This window comes from Pinus tabuliformis, chromosome X (assembly GCF_031772625.1).
Source record: "Pinus tabuliformis cultivar Carrire ecotype Pingquan chromosome X, CPIR1, whole genome shotgun sequence".
NCBI classification, from domain to species: domain Eukaryota; kingdom Viridiplantae; phylum Streptophyta; class Pinopsida; order Pinales; family Pinaceae; genus Pinus; species Pinus tabuliformis.
The window spans coordinates 153,601,998-153,628,260 of record NC_142308.1 but is presented as its reverse complement, the minus strand read 5'-3'; positions in this window follow the sequence as shown (position 1 = coordinate 153,628,260).

Sequence of the window (26,263 nt, the reverse complement as noted above, 5' to 3'; positions counted from 1 at the left end):
TATCGTATACGGTTGAACCCACACAAATGTGTCTTCTGTATTGAATTGGGACGATTGCTGGCATTTGTAGTTTCAAAAGCCGACATTCGTGTCGATCCCTCGAAGGTAGAAGCTATCATCAAATTGCCTCCTCCTTCGAGTCTTCGCCAACTCCAAAGTTTGCAGGGGAAAGCAAACTTTTTACGCCGATTCATTCCTAACTATGCCGAGATTACCAAAGGTTTTTCCAGGTTGTTGAAACAAAACGCTCAATTCTCTTGGGATGAGATAGCTCAGAAATATTTTGATGCACTCAAGCACGTGTTGACCCATGCACCGTTGCTGCATCCTCCCAACTACAACCAGGATTACTTTTTGTATCTCGCCGCCGCTCATTCCACCATTGGAATGGTCTTAGTCCACGAAGACGAATTCGGAACGGAACATGTGATCTATTACCTTAGTCGGACGTTAAATCCCACTGAGCTCAAATATTCACATGTGGAGAAATTGGCTTTGGAAGCCGTTCAAGCTGTCCAACGTTTTCGTCACTATATTCTTCTCCGTAAAACTAAAGTTATTTCGGATTGCAACCCTATTATCTACATTTTGATTAAACAATTGCTAGGGGGAAAGTACTCTAAATGGATCGTTATCCTGCAGGAGTTCGACTTGGAGTTTGAAAAGTCTAAGTCTAAGAAATCTTTAGTTTTTGCAGAGTTGATGTGTGATTTCCCGCGTGCTGACACGGAAACTGTGGCAGAGGAACCCATTGCGGACGAATCTTTGTTTCTCATCAGCACTTTAGATCCGTGGTATGGGGATATAATTGTCTATCTCCAAACCCAATCCTTTCGGCCCGAAATTTCAAAGTCGGAACGTCGAAAAATTCGATTCCAGTCCCAACAGTACAAAATTATTGGAGATACTCTTTATCGCCGTGGGGCGGACTTGGTTTTTCGTCGTTGCTTAACTCATGAGGAAGCTGAAAGGGTTTTGAATGACTGTCACTCTGGAGCGTGTGGCGGTCATATGTCTGGGTATGCCACAGCCCAAAAGATATTACGCGCTGGCTACTTCTGGCCGTCCTTGTTTAAAGACTGTATTATTGCGGTCCAGAAATGCCACAACTGTCAAGTGTTTGATCGCAAGATGCGCGCACCACCTGCTCCTCTCCACCCTATAATTGTCGTTGGTCCTTTTGCTAAATGGGGTATCGATTTTATTACATGTAACCCTCACTCGGCCGGGGGGCATGCGTATATCATCCTTGTGGTTGATTATTTTACTAAGTGGGCCGAGGCGATGCCTACATTCGAGGCAGACGGCAAAACAGCTGCAATTTTCATATTCAATCACATTATTGCTAGGTTTGGTGTCCCACAAGCGATAATCACTGACCATGGGCGCCATTTTCAAAACGTTATGATGACAGAACTTACAGGCCAGCTTGGTTTGCGTCACGATAGCTCAACTCCTTATTATCCACAAGACAATGGCCTGGTTGAGTCCATCAACAAAGTTTTAGTTATCATGATCCGACGAATCATTGGTATTCATCGGTCGAATTGGCACAACATGTTATTTTCCGCGCTTTGGGCGTACCGAACCTCAGTGAAAACATCAACAGGGTTCACTCCTTTCCAACTAGTTTATGGTTTGGAAGCAGTGCTGCCCATTGAATGCGAAATCCCGTCACTTCAAATGGTTGTCAAATTACTTCCAGCTACTTCCGAAGAGGAGAAGCGTCTATTATACTTAGCTCAATTAGATGAGACTCGACGTGACGCTGCATTGGCAATCGAGACTCACGCAAAACAGATGAAAGCTCAGTATGATCGCAACGTGACCCCTCGAAATTTTTCGGAAGGAGATCTAGTGCTATTATATGATCAAGCTAACGATAAATTAGGTGCTGGAAAATTCGTTCCTATGTGACATGGGCCCTACATTGTCAAGCGAAAGCTAGCAAAAGGGGCTTATGAGCTGGTAGATTTTGATGGGGACTCTTTGGGTAAACCCAGAAATGGACTTTACCTTAAGAGGTATTATGCTTAAATGATGGGTATGGAGATTTAGTTAGGTTAGATTTTTCTTTCTAGCTGGTGTGTTTGTTAGTATAGACAGTGTGCTTAGCTTAGAGAGTGTGTTTTTCGTCATTATTCTGGCTTATCTTGGTTTTACTCTTGATATTGCAGATGTCGACGCCTCTCCAAATGTACATTGGATTCGCTGATGGTGCTTGTCGTAGTACATGGAATATCTCTTCCGCAGCTTGGGTTATCTATTCGCCCTCTGACGAGTTAGTTTCTATGCATGGGGTGAGCCTCGGTCAAACAACAAACAACATTGCAGAATACAGTGCAGTGATTGAGTTATTGTCTGAATCTCTTTCGTTTGGGATTCGAAGTTTGATAGTGAGGTTAGATTCTGAACTCGTTGTATTACAGCTTAATAGAGTATATGCCATTAGAAATCCAGTGTTATTAAGGTTATTTTTGAGAGTGCACCTCTTGGAACGTGAATTTGATTACATTGAATATCAGCATATTCCAAGGTCTTTAAATACATTAGCAGATGCAATTGCTTCTCGAATGTTAGACAGACATTTGCGATAATCATACATGTAAATTTAAAAACATTTCATCACACATGTTTAACAAGATAAGCCAGTAATAATGATATATATAGATAGGAGTGTGTCAAAAAATACATCGTCTTCGATCATAGGTTGAAAAACACCTTATGATCGGCAAAAATGATAAGTACAAAAAACCAAAATGTCACATGTGTCTACAAAAGTGATCATCCAATCACTGGTGGTGCTCTCTATACGACACCACTGCACGCGCTACCCTACACAAGAACCTCCTAAAAGGTCCTGGGACTGCGACCACATAGCGCTGAAGTCTGATAGGGATATCATCTATAGTCGTCTCTGGTATGTCTGCCGTGAGACGCTCTAGGTCTTGTTCCAGCTCAGCTAAGGTCTCTGCAGCCGCGTCCTGTGGGGCCGGTGCTGGTGCAACTGGTACTCTCCTCTCGAAAGGCTGGAGATTGGCCGGACGCTGTGGGCCTACATCTGCATTTTGAAAATTGTCACTGTCAGTTTTGAGACGATATAAAAACAAAAAAAAAGTAAATAATTTTAAAAACTTGTGGAAAATGAAGTACCTGTGTCGTCCCACTGTTCTCCCGGTGGAAGAATCATGTCTGGATCTCCGCGAAAATCAACTCCGGCATACGGAAAATCCTGTATCGAGAAGACCTGGTTCTCTAACCAGTGAAAATACTCCGGTCTAAATCGGACAACCTCCGTGCCCTCGTCAGGATGACGGGCCATCACCGCAACCCATCGCATCAACTTAGGCTCTCGGGGAGGCCTAACCTCAATAGTAAGCTGCTATGGGATCAGCATCGGAACCCTCTCTAGGGCAAAACTCACAACTAAAGGCCCATATCCAAAAGTCTTCAGCTGTCCGTTTTTGGTCCTAGTCAGTTGGCCCTTTAAGTTAGCCAACACAGCATCGCACCAGTTGAAAATGGTGCCCTGATAGCAATCAATCGCCATCCGCATCTGGGATCCAGTCGCAATGTGCAAAGCGGCAGCCCCGCAAAGTCTGGTAACTGTAAAGGCAATTACCATAAGTTCAGGTCGAGATATCTTTTTGATTTCTATCCCCTTATCTTGGTTTTGGTTATTACACCACTCTAGTCGGAGACTAGCAATGGACTGGCCACCCGGCCTAGTCCCGGACAGAGTCAATTGTTCGCCCCTCTTGGGCAAACCAGTGAGAAAGTAAATATCAGAGGGCTCTATCTCGAGCTGGTGCCCTCCAATGTAAAAGCACTGATCCTGAACGTTCCACCTTTCGACCAGCCACTCTAGAAAGCGCACCTGGGCCCTCATGCCAGGTATGGCCCAGTATTTGTAAAGACCACATGCCTTCAAAGCATCAATGGAAGGTTGGTGATTAATCGCGGCCAAATCAACATCTTCGTGCTCTCTCTCGTGCCAATCAAGCATGGTGGGCAATCTACACACCATTAAACATCTGTTAGAGTCCATGAAATTGAAAGTTTTTGGTTGATTTTGGAGAAATTGGAGTTTAAAAATCCACTCCGCGGTGTACGCAGCCCGCCTTTAGAGACAGGGCGCATGTACGCAGGTTCTCTTAAGGCAAGCTACGTACGCCCGAAATTTTCCCAACTGAGAAAATGTCGGGGTACGCAGGTCACCCATGGGGCACCTGCGTACCCCGAAAAGCGGACCTTGAAACCCCCAAGGCCTCCAAAAAATTAAACTAAAGCCTAAAAACAAATTCTAAACGAATGGAAATGCAAGGGAGGATGTTGTACAATACCTGATGAGACGGCGTTCGATTTCGACGGTTGGATTCTCCGCAATGTCCACGGGAAGTTTCTTGCCAAAAGCCCTTTTTCTCTCCTCAACAGTAAAATGGTAAAAATGAAATGGTAAAAGCCCTTTTTATAGGTTTTTTGAGTAAATGAATGTCAAATTTGTTTATTTTCCACCATGAAAAGGTATTTTTCAAGTATTTTTATCTATCTTTAAACAGGTATGAGTAATGTGTTGGTTTTTGCGCAGGATAAAAGGATTTTCAGGGAAAAAGTCATTTTTCACAAACAAAAATATCAGAGTCATCTTTTAAGCCCTTTTCTGACTCCCAAAACATGAAAAGATTGTCGAGTGTTTCTTTTACACTCGTTAAAATGGAATTAAAAGACAGTCCCCTTATACCCCTTTTCTGACCATAAAAACAGGAAAAGATTGCCGGATTTTTGTCGTTTCAAATTCGATACTAGAAATAAAACGACGTGTCCTTGATCGCTTTTTACTTTTCAGGTCAAAGACACTAATCATGAAAGTACTCCTTGGTCACAAGATCAAGCGGTTCTCTCAAGTATTATTTTATACTTTTTCGGGCTTGGGAGACACAACTTTACGAAAAAGTTCAACCTGGAGTCTTCTTAAGTTTTTTCAGACTCTCTAAAATTGAAAAACGTCGAGTTTCTCCTATACTGGACTCGTTAAAATTTCACAGTAAAGGACCTGTTCGATTACAAACAAGAACGGACCACTCCTTCTTAGGGTTCGAATCAAAACTAAGTTGGACTCATCCGAAGGATGAGCTTATAATCAAGCATATGTTATCCTCCTCAAGCTTGTAAAAAATAAAGAGGTACTTGCCAGAAATGGTGGGGGAAAAGAGAGAAAAATGAGCCCATTTGTTATCCTTTGTCTCAGAAGAAGCCTTATCACCACTCTTGAACACGACACTTTGCATTCACCTGGGTTGGGAAATCCTTTGCCTCACAGTTGATCAAACCACATTGAAAGTCTTCAACCGGGTATTAACTTTGGGTCAAATGTCACCAAGCCATCTGTTGTGTCGTTATGTGTTCAAGAGGTCTCTGCAAATAAACCATTCATCTGTAAAATACCCGTCATCCATCTTGACCATCCCTGAGTCAGTCCTTACAGCTACATTTCTTCAACTTGATCTATGATTTCGTGTTGTGGGCTTGCCTGCAACGGGTCGCTTTCTATCGACATCAACACATTATCTAGAAAGATGACCTAGAAATCGTCAGTACCTTGAAATCTGCATGCATCAATGGCAGGTTTCTCGCCTTTGACGACAGTTTACATCATTGACTTTCGATTGAAGGATTCCGTGAAATGTTCGACATCAACTCATTCATTCACATCTCATGGATTGTACTGGGTACTTTGAGAACCATTGACATCACTGGTGGTCTCTCTCACGCTTGTTAACAGTTTACATCATTGACTGGTAATCAAGTGGTTTCTACCATGTTCGACATCAACTCATTTATTCGCATGGATAGAATCGTACCTGTTCGGGAAGTAGAAATGAAGACCCTGGATCTAGTTTCCACCATCCAGGCTGCGAGGAGTTTTGTATTCATTATACAGTAGACCAATCATAAACAGATGGCTGCGCCCATACTGTGTCTACAAAAGTCTATGATTATGATGTACTGCGAAATCATTCCTGTATCAGAGCAGTAGTTAGTTTGTTAGTTAAAGTTTTCAATCTGAGTATGGGAATGCCTACCTCAGTGATGATATGATCTTATATATGTATTTTGTGTTGAATACTTGCAGGTTCCGACTGGGCTCTCCACAAGATAATCCTTGAAATGATAAAGTACTTCACCCTTCCTAGATGATATGAAACCCTAATCTACTACAAGCTTCGCACTTTAGGGGGCAATCTGTTACACTAAAATTTGTCACCATGACTATTTGCAGTTAGTATGGCTCCATCAACTGTCATACTATCCTCCTTGGCAAGTCTCATACCTCTGCTCTCCATGTCAAACTCCAAGAAAGAGAGAAAATCTTTAAAAATATATATATCTCTGGGTACGCAGTTTCTCTTAAGCTTACCTGCGTGTACGCACCCCAAGTTCACAATACCTGCGTACTTGTACGCTCTGTCTGTAAAGGGTTGGGTGCGTACTCCTGTAAAGGTCAAAAGGCACAAGTTTCACTCCAAAAACGTTACTTGTGGTCATTTCTAGAGCATTCTAGAAGCTTGTTTGACGTGTATGGAGCGCCTCCAGATGGTTCATGTATCCCTATGAAAGAGGAACTTATCCCATCAAGAGGGGAGCTATCCCATCCAAAGAGGGGCTTATCCCATTGATGGTGGACCTGAATAACTTCCTCTAGAGCACTATAAATACAGGCATTGGGCCAGAGGGAGGGGAGGTTGAAAGCTGAACATTCCTAAGGGTAGATGCTGCTAAAATTAGGACTCCCTTGTAAAGCTTGAGAGGAGAGATTCCCATCCTTTCCTAGCCTTATTTGGAAGTGGGTGAGCTGATCAAAGTAAAGGAAAACTCTTGTTGGACCCTAGGAGGGACCTGCACAACACCAAGGCTCAGGTTGTAATGGTTTCTTTTGTTTCCACTTAATACAAATGAACTCATTTTTCTCAACAGATTGTTATTCATGGTTTGTTTCATATACTCCTTGGTCTGTATGATGGATATGTGTTATTTTATAAGTTTATCAGGTGCTATTTAATCTTTTGGCTTGTTAGTGAATGCAGGTTTCGAAGAGAAGGAGGAGATCATCCGGATCGGCGAGGCTGGACTACTACAAAGCGTTGGACTAAAGGTATGTTAAAATCACCTGATTATTTGTATTTTAAATGCATGTTTAGAGAAAGGTAGTGTTTATTTGTCTTGTTTGTCACTAGAAAGCCTTTGCTTCTAGGGAGGTCGGTTTTGTCCGCAAAATTGACTCTTTCCGCATGACAATGATGATGATGGATGTAATGGGTCAATAGAATATAACATAGAGAAATCAATCGTAGAGGGGGGAAAGGCTCTACAGTTGAGTGTGCATAGGCCTAGAGTAGAGTCTGCAGCTGAGTGCGCAGACCCCTACAGCTGAGTGCGTAGGGAAGTTTGAGTCTATAACCTCATATTGAATATCAATAAAGAAGATTGTTGGAGAAATTCATGTGTTCATATGTTTAATTCTGTTATTTATGTTTGCAATATATGTTGTGATAAAATAATGACTTTATAGAATATTGATGTATTGATGCGCAACCCTATTGGATAAGTCTTGTTAACTGTACACAATGCATGTTAATTATTTACACAAAGATTATAATGCATTCTGTTATGTTTATTGAATACTTAAGTAAATCTATGTGAATTCAGATCTAGGGTTGTTTTATGGTGCGAGTAGTGGATGTTTTATTTGTTAAGGGTCTACAAAACCTTATCGTAGATCTCCGCGAAGGTCTAAGGGTTGTTTAAGTGAAGTTGCAGTACCAAGCCTTAGGGGCTTATAGGTCTGCATGAAGGAAGATCTAGGGCAATAAAATACATCACACTAATCTTTGGATGCAAAAACTTGGTTCCATCATCCCCCCATACTGCTTCGGGTGAGACTTCAGCCTGCGCTACATGTGTTGATGTCGAAAAGGCCAGTAGTGTAGGGTTTTATTTGGTGCAATTAACTTTGAACCTGGGTGAGGACACACTAAGCCAACAAATGGTTTCATTGCTGGGATTGGGATTTGCATAAAGAGATGTGTGATGTCGCATCACTGGAATCCAACCAAGAAGGAAATTGAGAAGTGGTTGGATAGGAAGATTCATGAATTCACGGCGCAAGAGAATAGGAATTTGTGCCTATCAAAGGAGCAATGGTTGGATAGATATTTGTACATAGAAATACATGAAATTTTCTTCTACACCTTCCTGATCAAACTATACGAGTGGATAGCTAAGTTGGCAGACAACTAAGGAAGGTGGAGGCTTGACGGTCCAATAGTGTGGACTCCGGAGCTAGTGTGAAGGTTGGAAGCTTCTAAAGACAAGATCGTGTGCACTGTCTACCACTGGCTTGATCAAATTATAGGAGGATTTCTTACAGAGTTCGCAGTTGATACCTCAATCAGTTACAGCGAAGCAGAGTGACTCTTCTTCAAGGGACCGCGAGGTAAGTATCTAAGATCTTTGAATACCTAGATTAAGATGCTCTTGTGTGAGAAATGAGTTATGCCATTACCTTGATGTTTGAATCTACGTGAAGTGAACGTATCTTCAGAAATCGAGAGAAATCAGACCCTAAATATATCCCATTAATTGGACCTCCTTCGAGCAATGACGAGGGTGCGATATAAGCCTCACCGTAGAGTGTGATCTAGTTGATAAGACAAGTTTTTCTGTGGATACATCATCTATCCACTCCACCTACACCTTCACCCACACCACCGCCACCACCACCGTCGTTCAACATGTCGAACTCAGTAAAGCTGCGATTTTCAAGGGTATAGGGAGAAAAGATATAGATCAATTCTAGTTTGTTGTGAATGTTGTATGGACCGTGCAGCAGATCATTGATGATAGCATAAATAAGGTGCACTTAGTTACTACTTTGTAGGATTACGCGCTGACATAGTATATTAAGTATTGTACTAATCATCCTTTAGCAACGCTAGCAAATACTAAGGATGCTTTAAACAAGGAGTTTAGTAAGCCTAAGTTTGACTCGCAGTTAGTCATTGGATTTAAGGAAATCACGATGAGGGCTAGTGTGACGCCCTGGGAGTTATATAGAAGGCTAAAATGTGTGATCTGTGAAGCTAATATGCAACTCATAGATGGTCATCACCATGAGTGATTTATAGCCTTGCCTCTGCCTCACTTGAGGATTGCTTTATCACAACAGAAGATATGAACTCACGTAGAAGCCCTGGAAATTGTGATGAGATTACACGAGACACCCAGATTCACTTGTAATTGCAAAACCTCTGCTTGGAATTGCAAAGCTTGAAAAAAGAGAAAGAGGCTAGGCCAAAGGTGCATGAAGAATTCTGGTGCCTCACGTGTAAGAGCCAGGGGCATGATAAAGACCACTGCCCTGTCTTCACAAATTATATTCCAGGAGGAGGACTAATTCCCCTAAGGCCGGAAGCTCTAGCAGGACCGAGTATGAGGCATGTGCTATGGTGCGCTACTTGTCAGGTGGTTGGAAAACACATAATGGATAATTGTCATTTGTTGCAAAATTTCATTCAGATACCACAACAGATGTTCTGCAATTTCTGTAAATCGGTGGGCCACGATGAGCACCACTATTGTAGCTACAGATTGATGATGGAAAGAACGCCTACCTATCGAATGCAAGTAGAAACTCAAATTCCGGATCAGGGAACTGGGGGAGAAAGTAGAGTATATTAGGGGTGAGGATGAGGCCGAGGATGAGGAGGACCTAGTAGAGGTTGCGGTCAGGTTATTTTCTATAACTATGGGACACTAGGGCACTACACATGAGAGTGTCAGAATCAGACACGCCTGTCCTATCAATATTGTAGCCAGTTTGATCATACTATCGAAGAATTCCCTATGTTAATAGCTAATATGCAGGAGAAGAAGGTATAACCTCAACATCCTACACACAACATACAAATGATGAGAGTTGATCCCCGCAAGGAAGATATGAATGTGAATATCGTGCTAAGAAGCGGTGTAACAATCGAAGATGATAAGGGAAAACAACCTGAAGAAGACGGATGGGTTTGCAGGGCCCTAGAGAAAGAAGTTAGTTTTGATCTGGCACATGTGAAGGAAACATTTATGGAAGCCAAGAAAAGCTTCGCTGAGGCATCTACTTCAGGAAGTCATAACAAAGCACTAGAAACTAGCCCACCTACAGAGTTTGATCCCTCTGTACTTACCACGTTCTTGGAAACTTCCATGAAACTTCTGCATGATAGCAAGGTTGTGAAGGGTCTGCAGGAGTTGATAAACAAGTGTGCTGGTAAATAAAACACTCCTGATGGACACCACGTAGTATGAAAAATCATCAAACATAAGGCAAGAATAGGGTGCGAGATGAGGCTCATCGCGCAGATAGGAGATTATGAGATGGACTAGGTTATTCTGGATTTGGGATCTGACATGAACATTTTTCATAAGTAGACATGGTAGACAATGGGGAAACCTATGCTTCAGTGGTCTCTGATCCAGCTAAGGATGGAAAACTAACAGAAGATCATCCTTATGGGACAACTACAAATGAGTCACGGTAGGCATAGAAGGTGCGAGCGCGCTGGCTAATTTTGAAGTAATAGAAATTGTGGATGACAACAATCCATACCCCGTGCTCCTTGGAATTGACTGGGCCAGTTATATGAATGGAGTGATCAACTTGAAGAAAATAACAATGGCATTTGACAAGAAATCACTTCATGTTGTAGTACCATTGAACCCTGCAGAAGGACCACGCTATACTGAACCAGTCTGTGACTATGAAGAAAGTGATGATGACTTGGATCAGATTTACAAAATAATTGCGCGAGATCAAGACTAGATTAATCCAATAGCTGATGGATGGATTGCATGGGACTGGGAAAGTTCATGTACCTCGAATTCAGATGAAGAACTGGAGCACTGGTAGAATAGGTTGCATGAAGTATCTATGCTGCGTTGCAACATGATGACTAAATCATTGCATTGTGTGTCATCGGAGGTAAGAAATTTACCCTACTGTGATGGTTTAACTGACTTAGATAAGTTTTTGGATGCCTTTGAACAAGAAGTCCCTAAGGATCATCGCTTCCAAGCACTAGATTTGGTGTTGCATGCTACGCCTGCTGGTGGGGTACGCACAAAGACAACTTTTATGAATGGCGATATTATAGGAGGATGATGAGGTTGTAATTTGGGTGACCTAAACTAGACTAACTGAGAAGTAAGATGGGAGAAATGATCCACGTGATCATTTAGTGAAGTGGACTAAATTTTATGGAACGGAGTCGTAGCTAGAGTCGGTACTTATTCTGTCATATATAATCCCTATGAATTGGTACCTAGAAATAGAGCTTTTCCATGGGACCGCGGAGTGGGATATATTAAGGGAAGGCTTCTTAATGACCTTCAGTTTTAAGGATGGTTTCAAAAGCATTGATGATGCTATGTAGGAGATTAAGGCAACTATCTTTAGAATACCACATGATCCTTTGGATTTGGTTCAGCTAGATTGGAGCACCCAGCTATGCCAGTTAATGTGACCGCTAAGGGGGAGGATGAAGACCCAATAAATATCAGTATTCCAAAGGCATAAGGCCATCACGAAGTTGAAGGTCTGCAAATAGAGAACCTGGATACCACTGTGCCCTTGAAAACCAGGCAAGTAAACATTGGTACTGAAGCAGAGCTAAAATTTGCGAAGATTGGGGACTACTGGGATGATGCCACAGTGGACAAAGTTGTTAAGTTACTCCATGAATACCAGTATATTTTTCCTACCAATTTTTTGGACCTGAAAGGCATCATAGGTGACTTAGGTGTGATGAAAATTACTTTGAAACTAGACGAGAAACCTATTAAGGAGAGACGTATCGCCTTAATCCCAAGTAGAAGGAAAAGGTCCACTTGGAGTTGGATAATATGCTTGAGGTAAGCATTATAGAACCTATGGAGCAATCTGATTGGGTGAGCCCGATGGTGGTTCAAGAAAAGAAACATAAGGGATAAATAAGGATTTGCATAGATCTAAGGAAACTTAATGATGCCTGTGTCCATGATCCTTTTCCTACATCGTTTACTAATGAGTTATTGGATAATGTTGGAGGGTGGGAGGCCTACTCATTCAATGACCGGTTTTCAGGGTATCATCAGATCAAGATCGCACCAGAGGATAGGAGAAAAACAACCTCCGCGACTGAATGGGGTTGTTTTTAGTATATTTTCATGCTGTTTGGACTCAAGAATACACCTGCGATATTCTCTCGTGTAGTTATAGCAACGTTTAAAGAGTTCATCCATAAGTTCTTGGAAGTGTATTTTGATGACTGGATGGTGTTCGGCTTAGTGAAGCGCCATGTAGAAAGTTTATGCTTGATGTTGGATACATGTCACAGATACCAGATCGCGTTGAACCTGAAGAATTGCATGTTATGTGTCCCCTTTGGGATCTTGTTGGGACATGTGGTGTGCAAGCAAGGGCTGATGGTGGACCCTACCAAGATCGCAATGATAGTAAATTTGGAGGCCTCGAGAAGTGTCAAGAAGCTACACACAACGCTTGGGCATATAGGATATTACGAGAAATTCATCAAGGCTTATGCCCAGATTACCGCGCCTATGGAGAAACTACTAAAGAAGGACGCTACATTCTATTGCGATGAATAATGTCAGCACAGTTTAGATGTATTAAAGGAAAACATGGTCACCTCACCGATCTTGGTCTTCTAGAATTGAAGAAAGGAATTTCATGTACATGTCAATGCCTCGTGCATTGTGTTGGGAGCAGTGTTAACACAGGCCGGTGAAGGAGAGATGGACCACCCTATAGCCTTCACGAGCAAGAAATTATCAAAGGCCGAGAAGAACTACTCAATGACAGAGTGCGAAGGATTGGCTATGGTGTACGCACTTCAAAAGTTTAGGCACTACTTGTTGGGTGGACATTTCAAAATGTACACAGATCATTCTACCTTGAAATACCTGGTCAATAAGCCTGTGTTGGGGGGGAAGATCTACCGATGGTTGTTGCTATTCTAGGAGTATGACTTCGAGGTGATTATGAAGCCAGGTAGGTTGAATGTAGGACCTGACCATCTATCACAAATTGAGACAAGAGAAGAGCCCATTAATTTTGAGGAAGGATTGGCCGATGCACATCTCTTCGCGGTGCGCGTAGCAGATAACCACTTTGCAAATATTATCCACTTTTTGACTACAGGAATGGCACCAAAAGGATACACCAGTCAGCAAAATAAGAAGTTAGTAATGCACCCAGTGGATTTCTCGGTGATTGCAGGACATTTATATAATATGGGCGTAGACGAGATATTGCGACGATGTGTGCTATATTTTGAACAAAATAGCATCCTCGCTAAATCTCATGGGGGAGCTATGAGAGGACATTATGCAGGGAAAGCAACAGTGAAAAATATTTTTCTTGTGGGTTTTTGGTGGCTTATGCTGCATAAAGATTCTAAATCATATTGTAGGGCATGCGATGCATGTCAACAAAAGGGCAGACCATCGTGGAGGAACGAGTTGCCACTGAATCCTCAAGTATCATTGTATCCATTTGAAAAATGGGAAAAATATTTCGTTAGACCGATTCAGCCCCCAGGAAAGAAGACAAGTGCGTGTTATATAATCACCGCAACAGAGTATTTCACCATATGGGCAAAGGCACAACTAGTTAAGGATTGCACAGGAGCTACAACAACGAAGTTTTTGTTTGCATATATGTTAACTAGATTTGGCTACCCAAAAGTGTTGATGAGTGATTAGGGTATGCATTTCCTAAATGAAACAATCAGTGCGTTGACTAAAGAATTCCAATTTTATCATGAGAAGAGAACACCGTATCATCCTCAAGTTAATGAAACAGTTGAGGCCTTTCATAAGATCTTGGAGAACGTGCTAACAAAGATTTGCAACGCACAACGGAATGACTGGGATGTGCACATACCTGCAGTGCTATGGGCGTAGAGGACTGCTTGCAAAAAGTTGAGAGGTTAGACACCTTTTAGATTGGTCTATGGTGTAGAAGATGTGATGCCTATGGCGTATATCATGCCTAGTCTACGTATAGCAGCTTTCACAGGTATGGCAGATCGCGAGGCCTTAAAAGAAAGGCTCACGCAACTAATGGAGCTTGAAGAGGACATATTCTTGGTTGGATTCCATCAGCATGTACAGAAGGAGCATGAAAAAGTGTGGCACGATCGACACATCAAGTTGTGCACGTTCAAGGTAAATGATTTGGTATTATTGTATGATAGCAATTTCACTAAGTTTCTGGGGAAATTTCAGATGCACTGGCTTGGGCCATATGTTATCAAAGATATTACAGATGGAGGTGCAGTTCAGCTCGCAAAGCTAAATGGAGAACCTTTTCTGGGAAAGGTGAATGGCAACCGATTGAATCCATATACAGGGATCCAACTCAATGACTATATGAAGGTAGGACAGTCTTAATGCTCCAAGTAGTTGCAAGGGAGCGCGGGACTATAAACTACACTGCTCGAGTTGGAGGACTATGTGGCAGGTGGGTTGCGCAGAAAATGATGAAGTTGCAGTATAAGACGCTACGCACAAGGAGCTGTGCTGCGAAGGGAGGTGTCATTGCAACAAAGCAGGAAAGTGACCATTGGATTCATTGCTCATGATTTGACTGTCAGGAGATGGTTAAGAGGAGCGGGCTAGTGGCATTTAAGGCTAAAATATTTGAATATCTGCCGCCAAAATAGCATTAATGATCAAATTTTGGGGGGAACGTAGGGTTTGAATTCAAAAACCCCTATAAATTATGCGTTCCAGTCCAACAGAGAACACTTTGCACACTTAGAGTTTTTGAGCTGAGTTTTCTATTGCTTATGAGCCACTCATTCTTTGAGGATTTGGTCACGAGCCCTGCATTTTCCAATTTACCCGAGTTAAACCAAAAATTTATCCTTGAAACCATGTTAGGTCCGAGCCCTACTAAAACTGTGAGAACTAGGGGAGATATCGCATCGGAAGGAGCTGCTCCAGAGGTGGTGAGCATAGAGGCTCCATCTCCTATGCCTATGGTGCTGAGGTTCCCCAGGTCGAAGCCTACACCTGTTAGAGAAATGCAGAATCCAAAGAAGGATAAGTAGAAGAAGTCGGTGCCAGTGTGCGAGTCACCCAGAAAAAATTCTGCCACTCAAAAGTAGAAGAAGGAAAAGTAGTCTGAAAGGGTTGTTGATTTGGAGGCTAAGGAGGGACAGGGCACTGAAGACATAGACGCCAAGGGAGTAGAGCCCTTTACCAAGTTACCTGATTACATTCCTCCACGAAAAGGGAAGACAAAGGTCACCAAGGACCCGGATTCTAACAAATTCGTCATCTCTATGCCCCTATTGTTAGAGCAGGTCCCCTTTGAATGTCTGCTCCTTGCACGGATCCCCCTGCTAAAGATGGAAGACTGGGACCTGGCGGACCATGAACGGTTCCCTCACCTTGCAACAGAAAATTACATGAAGCATGTTTACTACCCAGATTCAGGTGTCACTGAGTTGGAGATGGTGGAATGGATCTGTGGAGTGGAGAATTCCGGGTTGTTGAACCTATTATGGGTGCCCCACTATCACCACACTACTATTAATACCACCTGTGTGCGGCAATTACTTACTCTCGTGCATGATGGGTGCTTATGGCTAGGAGCGCCTATACCCATCATGGACATGCTCATCCATAGGATCATGCACCTACCGCATGAAGGCTTGAATCCGGCCAAGGAGTTTGGCAAAAGGTAGGAGAAAAATATTTGGTGGATAGAATGAAAAAGGAGTTTGAGCTTGTGAAAAAGTCATGCTACTATTCCATCACGTCTATCAATGATCCCGCAGTACAGATTTCCACCCAAATACTAGCCGGAAAGGTTATGAGGAATTGTCATGCAGACAAGGTTCTAGCACATGTGGTATCATTAGGTGCACAATGCGCGAAGGGTGTGAATTTTAACTGATCAAGGTACCTATGCTGGGAATTCCTCGTGAATTGTCGCGAGGTCCAGGATGAGAGAAAGCCCTTCCACTATGCGTGGATGTTTCTCTCCATCGTGCTGGTCTCATGGGAGCTACCGGAGGACAGCCAGTTTCCTTTGTTAAAGAAAGGATTGTCGGAGGCCGCACAGTTCGCCTCCCTTTAGGCCATGAAGGACCCCGCGCAGCTCACAGAAACAAAGATCTTTTGGTCTTGATGGAAATGAGTTTTTGCATGGCCATCAATTAGCGACCAAGGTTGTCCCCAACCTTGTATGAGAAGTTGTCATCATATGTTGAGTTTAAAGCTGATTTCCACCATGTCTAGATTCAGGCGCGCAAAGACCCGCAACAAAAATGGTATGATTTACCATACTTGGTTACAAATCACGACATACAAGAGGTGATCAAGCACTAGCCAGCAAATTGGCGCGCCCCATCAGATTTGGATGTAGGAACCAACAAGGGCATGGGCAGATCGACTGAGTAGAAGAGGAAGGATGCAGCAAAATAGGCTACACAAAAGTTGGTCGCGCAGCGAAAAAAGGAAGCCGCAAAAAAGGTTCGAATGGAGAAGGAATGCACTGCAAAGGAGCAGTCCGAGAAAGAGCAATGCGAATCATAGAGAAGTGGTAAATCTCCTTCGCCTATGATAGAGGAAGAAGAACAATCTGAAAAGGGTGATAGAGGAGATGAGGGGCAGAGCACCCCATTTCCACTGAGGAAACACAGAGAACAACAACAAGAGGGTTCCCGAAAAAATCAGAAGTCGAATAAAACGCAAGTGGATCCCATGACCTTGACAGAGGGCGATCTCAATGAGATCGGTGACAAAGTCAGGGATACTATGACTGAGTTGTTGTAACAATTTGAGAAGAATTACATGTAGACACTGGGGAGCATCCAGAAGGATTTTCATGAGTTGCAGATCCAAACTAGTAGGATACAGGTGGGCACAGGTCAAGAGAGCACAGGGCAAACGAGCCTGGCACCGGGGAAAAGTCAGGTTGCATAACTGGTAAGGAAAATGGACCTTTGATCAGTTGCACTACCAGAAGGGTCCCTGCGAGCGAGATCAGACGATGACCAAGTTATTTTAAGCACCCTTAAGGACGTCACTCTAAACATTGTAGCGCTCCCCAATGAATTTCTTCATGCGCTGCAGACAGGAGTAATAGAGGAATTGAGAGCTCATGAGAAACACGCTCTCAGTTTAATCAATGAGGACCAGGTCAACATTGAACAAATGTTCACCAAGAAGACACAGGCCTTGAAGGAGAGAGATACTATCCAGGCACAGGATTCCAAGCTGGCGGCTGTGGTAGCATAAGCATGTAGAACAGTGTCGAAGTTACACATACCCGAGGATGCACAACCGGAGGCCAAAATCCGAAAATTAGTTGCAGGTGCCTATGAGGCAAATGCAGAGGTTGGGAGAGTTCAATTAGAAGTCAACATAAAAATCATGGATCTGCAGCTCAAATCATAGCCTTCGATTCTACCCAAGGTCAGGGAGCAGCGCAAAGCTGCTATAAAAGAAGGAATGACCACTTTGGATGTCGTAGTCACTGACTGATCGACCTTATTTGAACAGATGATGGAATTAGTGACGACTCTAAACAAAGATCCAACCCTGCAGATGTTGAACGTAGAATTTTGTGAGCTGTAGAAGCATTATGATGAGGTTTGGGTGACGACGTGCTCAAATTATCTAGCACAGTGCTTTGCCAAGTTCCAAGAGGAGAAGCAGCTCCACACACAGGTAGAAGTAGGCCAACAGAAGGAGGTCGTGCTTAAGGCCCATTTGGGACCTTGGTTAGACAAATCTTACCAAGTAACAACCAACATTCAGGAGAAGGTGATGGGCTTGCGGTAAAACACAACAAAAGATCAAGTTGGTCGCGAAAGGACCAGCTACAGAGCAGCTCATCAAAGAAGTCAAGCAGGTAGCTACACAGAGCGTTGCTAAGGTAGCATTTGTGCAGGTGGAGCTGGCGGATCTTCGTAACAAGATCACCACGCTAGTCAAGTGACTCGAGGACGAGTCATAACCTTTATGTCAGGGGCCTATTGGGATGGGATCCCTTGGGTCAGGTTTGGGGTTAAAAACCTAAGTTTTGATGTAAATTTTGATAAAAAGATGCAATGTCTCCGCAAATTGTGGATGCGTAGCATGTAAAGTGTTAGAAGTCAAAAGGGGTTTTAGCCTTTTATTTATGTAAAGTCAAGTCGGTTCTAATATCTACCCATGGTCCGCGGACCATGGGATTGTATGAAGAAATAAATAGATGTGTCTCAGAGAGTCTAAGGCAGTAATCAATAATCTGATGATGATGTATGTAATGGGTCAATAGGAGATAACACAGAGAAGTGATTCATATAGGGGGGAAAGGCTATGTAGCTGAGTGCACAAAGGCCTAGATTAGAGTCCGCAGCTAAGTGCGCAGAGGCCTAGAGTAGAGTCCACATCTAAGTGCGCAGAGGCCTAGAGTAGAGTCCACAGCTAAGCGCGCAAACCTTTGTAGCTGAGTGCACAGGGAAATTTGAGTCTATAACCTCATGTTGAATATCAATAAAGGAGACAGTTGGAGAAATTCATGTGTTCATCTATTTACTTCTGTTATTTATGTTTGCGATATATGTTGTGATAAAATAATGCCTTTATAAAATATTGATGTATTGATGCACAACTCTGTTGGATAAGTCTTTCTAACTGTACGCAATGCATGTTAAGTATTTACACGAAGATTATAATACATTATGTTGTGTTTATTGAATACTTAAGTAGATCTGTGTGAATTTAGATCTAGGGTTGTTTTATGGTGCGCGTAGTGGATGTTTTATCTGTTAAGGGATTGCAAAATAGTATTGTAAACCTTCGTGAAGGTCTAAGGGTCGTTTAAGTGAAGTTGCAATACCAAGCCTTAGGGGCTTATAGGTTTGCACGAAGGCAGATCTAGGGCAATAAAAGACATCACACTGATCTCTGGATGCGGAAACTTGGTTCCAGCATCCCCCCATACTGCTTCGGTGAGACTTCAGCCTGCACTATGTGGGTTGATGCCGAAAGGGCTATTAGTGTAGGGTTTTGTTTGGCGCAATTAACTCTGAACCTGGGTTAAGACCCACTAAGACAACATAAGGAAATACTGGCAATAGAAAAATTCCCTTTGGAACTTCATCATGATTTCTTTGGAAACAAAATATGGCCTCATGCAGAAGTTATTTATAAAGAAAAGGGGTAGAGCAGAAAACAAATCAAAAGAAATAAACAAACAAACAAAACTACCCCTAATCAAAAATTAACTGCGAATAGGCCAGGCTTACGTAAAATGAAACTTCCAGTGTAACCATCGAAGCATCAGATAACCTATATAGGTGAGGGAATCAATAGCAAGAGAGATTTCTAGGAATGACAGACAACCCAAAAGGTACAACATGAAATCTTGTGACATTCGAACACTAAAAATGCAAGCAGAAAAATACAACGAGAAAGAACATGTGAAACATTCTACTAATGCATTGTGGAGTTCATGGACATTGCAACAATGTGACATGCCAAAATGTTCTTTATAACTTTAAATGTTGGAAAACATAAAGAAAGTGGAAAAATTACGCTTTGATAATGAGATTTCCAAATGATCTAGGTGGATGTTGGTGGCCACCCACCTATTCCACCTAGACCTCCAGCCGATTTCATCCATTTCCTTGTTTGTTGCAGCATTTACTATTTTTAGCAATTTTTCTAGTCCTGAACTTCCAAAGCAGTTTTGACCCCCTAAACGATGGTTTTTTTAGGTCCCTAGCAGGTCGCTAGCCTTAAGACGCTTGCCAAAAATCCTTTAGTACTCTGAGAGATATTTCCAACAAGGTATCGTACGCACCAAATGGACATTATATAACCAAATTACGACCCCGAGAAGTTGGCTGCCCAACTAACCCTAACAGAGCCCAAAAAATCTTAGTGTTCCATTTCATGGGGTTAGGGTTTTGGTTTTTTAGGGTTTTCCCTTGTTTTTCAATAATAAATAGGCCCTTGAACATAGTTCAGAGGTGTGTAGCCATGACATCTCTTCTCAGAGATAAGCTACCATCACCTGAGCTAACTTTATTTCCATTCTGTTAGTAAGCATATTTAAGTATATGATATTAATGAAATGAAGTGTTGTTTTTGCTACAACTTTGTATTTATGGTTACATATGTAATTTGTTGCATTCTTGTTTTAATTTTGGATCAGTGGTCTGCTCTTTCTCTACTTTTCTTTTCATGTCCCCAACGAGGTCGGGATATAAGGATTTAGGGCTCGAACTCATCAATCCTTTGCAATACCAGCCTCGCAAATCCCGATGGCCTCCCATAGCAGAAGAGAAGAAAGATGAAGGGTCAAGATATCCTTTCAAAATCCTTCTTGAAGAAGCTCTCGAGTGATAGAGGAATGCGATGATGGACAATTTTGCCCAAATCCTTCAGCGACTACCCAAAGGTGACGCATATCCTTCCAGCAACTACTATGGAAGCACGACACCCTTTAAGGTACAAGTTAACTTTGAAAACCCCATATTTTAAGGTCAGATAGATGCGGATGTTGTAGATAAATTGTTAAATCTGCTAGAAGGATATTTTTTTGTTCATGATTTTTCCAACTGGGAAAATATCACTTTTTCACTTCTCAAAGCCGCCCCCCATGTCAAGGACTGGTGGGAAACCTACTATGAGAAGAAGGATGGAAGTACACACTCACTATTTTCAGTCGCACCCACTTGGAATTCATTCTGGGATGCCATCAAGGAGAATTACTACCCTGTCGAGAGCTATGAGGATAAATACATAAAGTGGAGCACATTATGGGAGGGAAGGGACCAAGACGTGCCAGATTTTACCAATGTTTTTCATACCCTTCGCACGAAGTTGGGTATTAAGGATTCTGAGGGACATTTGGTACTCAAGTACCACGGTTTCCTATAGAGGTACATCCAGGACGAGAAGGAGTTCCTAGACATCTCCTCATTCAACATGATGTATAGATACACTGTCAAGATTGAGAAGAAGTTTAAAAAAATAAGTGATACTTTGGATCTATTAATTCAAAGCAAGGGGAAGGAGCCTCCAAACTAAAGAAGAAAGGAAAAATCCAAGGTGGAGTGACCCAGGACCACCCACCAAAGCCAAAAGAAGATAACAACACCGTGAAGATAAAGAAGGACACAAGAAAATGGTGTTAGTTCCATAAGAGCTCCACTCACAACACGAGCAAGTGTCGGGCCAAGCAGTCACTCGTGGCCAAGCTAAAGGCTTCTGAATCAGACACATGTTCCAACTCTGAGTTAGAACCCAACAAGGGGAATGATAAAGGGAAGCATATCATTGATGCAGAGCCCAGTTCCATCGTTGCTATCATCAAGATCTAGAATAATGAGCTTGAAGATCCATAGGAGGAGAAATGCCTCTTCCACTCATAGATGTGGTTCAAGGGTTATCCACTACAATTCATTATCAAATGAGGGAGCCAAAATAATGTCATTTCAGTAAAGATCATGAAGTGACTGGACCTACCGACTATAACACATTCGTAGCCATACACCATCGGGTGGCTTCACCAATGACAAGATCTTTGCGTCAGCTAGTAGTGTTTCCTTCCCTATAGCATCAAGCCCATCACAGATGAAGTATTTTGTGATGTTTCCCCTCTTGAATTTTTTGATGTATTATTAGGACAACCATACTTGTTAAAGTAACATGTTTTATATGAGTCCAGACCTCACTTTGTGATTATTACTTTGGGAAATAAGTTGTACAGGATAATGGAGGTAGTCCCGCCTACTGCGATCCCTTTGATCACTACAAAGAAATGCAGTAAGATCATTTCACAGACCAAAAAAATTATTTTCCTTATGATTCACCTTCAGGGAAAGAAGAAGATTTTGGCCACGAATTCTAGACAGGGCTCCTCCGCATAGTAGCAACAAATGGACAAGGTCGTGGAGGAATACAGGGACATTTTCTCCTCACCTACAGGGGTACCTCTACACTGTCAAGTCAAGCACTCCATCAATTTGGCCCTGATTGCCCTGATACCCAATGGACTGATATATCAATGCTCTGTTCTAGAGAACAATGAGATCAAGAGGTAGATTTAGGATTTTTTGTATAAATGTAACATCAGGCCAAGCTCATCACCCTGTGGGAGCCCAATTGCATTGGTACGGAAGAAGGATGCTACGTAAAGACTCTATATTGACTATCCAGCTCTGAAAATGATCATTGTATGGAATAAGTACCCAATCCCATTGATTCATGACCTTCTGGACCAGCTCAAAGGGTCCAAATATTTTAGCAAGATTTATTTGAAGTCTGGTTATCACCAGGTGCCTATCGAACCCTCTGATGTGTGGAAGATTGCCTTCAAATCCAAGGAGGGCCTTTTCGAATGGTTGGTCATGCCTTTCGGGCTGACAAATGCCCCCGCAACCTTCATGACATTGATGGAAGACATCTTGCAACCCTTCACCAATGTATTCATGGTGGTGTATTTAGATGACATCTTGATCTTCAACCATAGTTGGGAAGAGCACCTCCACCATATTTGACAAGTTCTTCAAACCTTGCGACAACACAAGTTGTGTACCAATTTGGAGAAATACACTTTTGGCATGACCTGGGTTCAATATCAAGGGTACATCATTGATGAGCAGGGTGTGCATATGGACCTGTTGTAGCAGCTAGAACCACCCACCAAAATTTTTCTTAGCTTCGTTTTGGAACCTCCCTACCAACCTTCACAGCAACATGTCTTTCTTTGTCAAGTAAACAAGCTCCAGTGATTTTCTTGCAAAAAGACAGCCTATCGATCAAACCTTGATGCATTCTCCTCATAGATTGTTCATCCGGACTTGATCTAGCAGTAGGCTAAGCAGCTCCTTCAAGAATTTTCGCAAATCTGGAAGGCAACCAGCCTTCCCTCCAGAAATTGTGCAATCCTGACTGGCAACCTACTGGGCCGCAGAATTGCGCAATTCTACTAAGAAAGATTCACTCAGGAAATTAAGCAATCCTTCCCAGCTGGACTGGTCAACCCATAATTTTTTAAACTTTGGGCAGGAGTCAACTGCTCTGCCCAAAAATTGCGCAAATCTTCTGAGTAGCCAACCCAGCTCCCAGCCAGAAATGTGCATTTTCTCCCAGCAGTTGAGTAGCCTCTTACATGTGCAACTAAGTTGACCAGATCCCTTCAGGACCGAGCAAAACAGACTTGCATGCATGGGATGCTTCTCCCAAGGCAGCATGCAAAGGCATCCCTTGTTTCAAGGACCTATTTTTGGCAGTTGGAGATTACATGCAAGGATCATTTCAGAAACCTCCCACCAAGTGTCGCTTTCCCTAGATTTGTGGCATGTGCATCACAACCTTGATTTTATCAAAGCTCATCAATCGGATGCTGCAAAGCTCATTCCTCACATCAACATTGTAGATCTTAAATCCCATATCGCATCTAGGAGCTGTTGGCACGTTCAGCTCAGTTATTTTTGGGTAAGCCCACTTTTCATGTCTTGTATTGCATTTCTGGCATTTTTTTGTTTCGCTTCATATGAATATTGTCTGCTTGATTTCAGTGAGTGCTTGCTATTATTTTGATACATACTAGCATGTACTATCACCGTTTCAGTTTTCGTTAACATCTCACTACTGTTGCATGCATGAAATTGTTTTCATGAACGATCGTCGATTCGATGACTCGCCTCACCCACATGCATGTTGTTCCATTTTATGAATCCGTCATTCACTGTTTGCATGAACGATCATTCACTCATGCTTACACTCAGTATCACCATGCATTCGCATTCAGTTTCTGTTGCCCGTCAGCGAGTCTGGACAGCCTTGACCCAGACTCTACTTCACCAAGACAACATTGCACAATCCTCAGAAGGAAGGCTATGTCTTCCTCTCAAGAAATGCACATTTCTGCCCAGTGACTATCGTCCAACCTTGCATTGCGCCATTCTGAGGGACAGTGACTGATGGCCTAGAAAATTGCACAATGCAGTCACTGAGCCTACAACCATTTCTAGTTGAGATTACGCATTGCGCAATTCCAACAATCAACAGCCAGATTGGATTGTGCATTATGTAATTCCAATAGTCAATCAGCCTCCCAGCAACCCAGAATTTTCCTTGTGCAAAAGGAAAATTCACACAGGTATGTTGAAAGTCAGCTCTCAAGTTCAATTTGGTTTTTGACTGATGAATTTCTTGCCATGATTGTTTCCATGTCTCCAGGTATCACGGGTGTTCACCTACCTCTCAGCAGTACAGGTACAATGGTTTCCAAGAGAGCAAAGTCAAAGACACCGTTCAAAGCACACTTGGGGATGCAGTCGATCAAGTGTCTATGGACTTGCCTACCCATGAAGACATCAAGTTGTTCGTAGAAAAGGACATCAAGATATGACGGCAGCAGCATCACAGCGATCAGCATCATGAACAGTAGCTGAAGGAAGAAGGAAGGTTGTTGACAACATAGAGGCGGAACAAAGTTGCAAGCTCAAGCAGATCCACTGGTGATGAAAGCAACTTTGGAGACTCAAGGTATGAGGTGATGGTGCAACATGAAGATTGTGCAACGACAGAGAATGGAACAAAGAAGTATTTTCATGTGTTGAAGTAGCAACTCAAGGAAGAACATGAGCTGCACAAACAAGTGAATGAGTTGCAGCAGGGATAGGAATAGCAGGGGGCACAACATGCACTCACGGATGAAACTGTGCTCGTATAAGTTATAGATTCATCCCAGCAGCTGGCACAGAGCAGACATGGTGAGTGGTGTTTTTAATCGCATGCAAGGGAGTTCAGCAGCATGCATGTCATTGTGCACATGCATGCGATCTAACCAATTTGGAACACTCACCGAAGCAAAGACAAGAAGCAAGTCCAACTAGAGCTTAACATGTAGTTGATTGTTGATGTGCATGACAACCAGCACACACTGGAAGATCAACATGGACACTATGCATCAGTATGTTTCCAGTTCGTCTGCACCCAAGAAGACCATGTGCATGTTAGAAGTCGAGTTGGATGGAGGAGCCACATCAATTCATCGGGATGCAATGGACGCAAGAGTTTGCTTCAGCAAGATGTCACCGTTGAGCGCATGCACACCATCACGGATGACCAAGATTGGCATCAGCTCACCACCTTCACCATCACAAGCATGACAAAGAGTGGGTCTCACCACAATGGACCGATTGTCAGTGATGTATTGCATGGCTTTCTCAAGCCATTTTGTCTCACATGAGCACATGTGCATTCTATTGTAACGTCTTGTCAAGTGGAAGTTCAAGTGTCTATAGTTGGATGTAACAGTCATAGAGTAGATGAAGAGTCATGAGGGTAGATGAACTATCACAAAGGGGAATGTCAAGGGTCACCCCACCCTTTGCTATAAATAGAAACTCATAACTCATTGTAAAGGCTTTTGGTCAGCCAAGCTTTCGATAAGACTATCTTGGAGAGATCTTGGACAATATTGTAATGAGCCTTGGCTTCTCCAGTGCGTAGACCTAGTACATCTCTTTGGAGGAGCAGGTGGTCGTGGCTATAACGTTCCACTATTGGAACTAGTGGTTGGACATGGATGTATTGTATGACTGGAACTTACACTTATTAATATAACAAGAGCCAACACGTTTCATACATATGTTGTATTGTATTCTATGCTATCTGGTTTACTCCAAATGATATATGTAGTTGTTTTCTTACACATGCATGTATGGACTATTCTATATAAGTATGTATGAATATTTCTAAAATGTGTTGTTGGTTTAACCATCACTTTGGATTGCTTTCTAACTTTCCTTCCATGTTGTGATGCATCTTCACTCATGTGTTCCCTTCCAAGTTGTATACTGTTATAGGTTTCCAAGGGGCACACTCATCTCAACCCTGGTGTGTTAGAACCTCTCATGCACCTTCCTTGACTCACTACAGTTGTCAGACCCTTGCTACCGACAGAGTTATCTTACTTTCCTCTATGTGAAATCATGGTCAAGGCATTGGTATACAACCCATTACTGGGACTCCTACACCAAACGGTCTGAGGTCTAATTGCGACTTTTTACCAGGGAGATCCCCTGACATGTTGGCGGGTCTAGTAGCGTCAACATTTTGGCACTAGAAGTAGGGCCAGATGACAAGTTGAGTCCTCACATCTGTTTTTAATCTCTACATATCTATAATCACT